The 295-nt window shown below is 36.6% G+C and overlaps 1 protein-coding gene across 1 annotated transcript in view; it reads left to right on the top strand.

Annotated features, from left to right (window-relative positions):
• Positions 1–295, top strand: part of LOC107617311 (FAD-dependent urate hydroxylase) — a 5,352-nt gene that overhangs the window by 2,530 nt on the left and 2,527 nt on the right. The window lies entirely within an intron of this gene.

A 295-nucleotide genomic window follows, 5' to 3' on the forward strand; every position in this document is an offset into this window, starting at 1 on the left:
CATCGACGGCGAAACAGCAGCAAAGGGGGGGTTGGCGGCAAGAGAGAAAGAAAAAAAGGGAGAGAAGTAAGGTTTCAGAAATATAAGGAAATGATTCACAAATTTAAATTTAGGGTCAATTTTACCAGCGGATTTACCATTCAAAAATTCCACCGGTAATGCACAGTATGTGACGAAAACGGTGCTATCATTTAATTACCTTATCGCCGGATTTTCCCCCTAAATCCAACAGTATTGATTGTGTCAAATTTTCTTTTTTTTTTTTCTCTAATTATTATCAACAAATTTACTGTCG

This window comes from Arachis ipaensis, chromosome B09, assembly GCF_000816755.2.
Source record: "Arachis ipaensis cultivar K30076 chromosome B09, Araip1.1, whole genome shotgun sequence".
In the NCBI taxonomy this organism is placed as follows: Eukaryota; Viridiplantae; Streptophyta; class Magnoliopsida; order Fabales; family Fabaceae; genus Arachis; species Arachis ipaensis.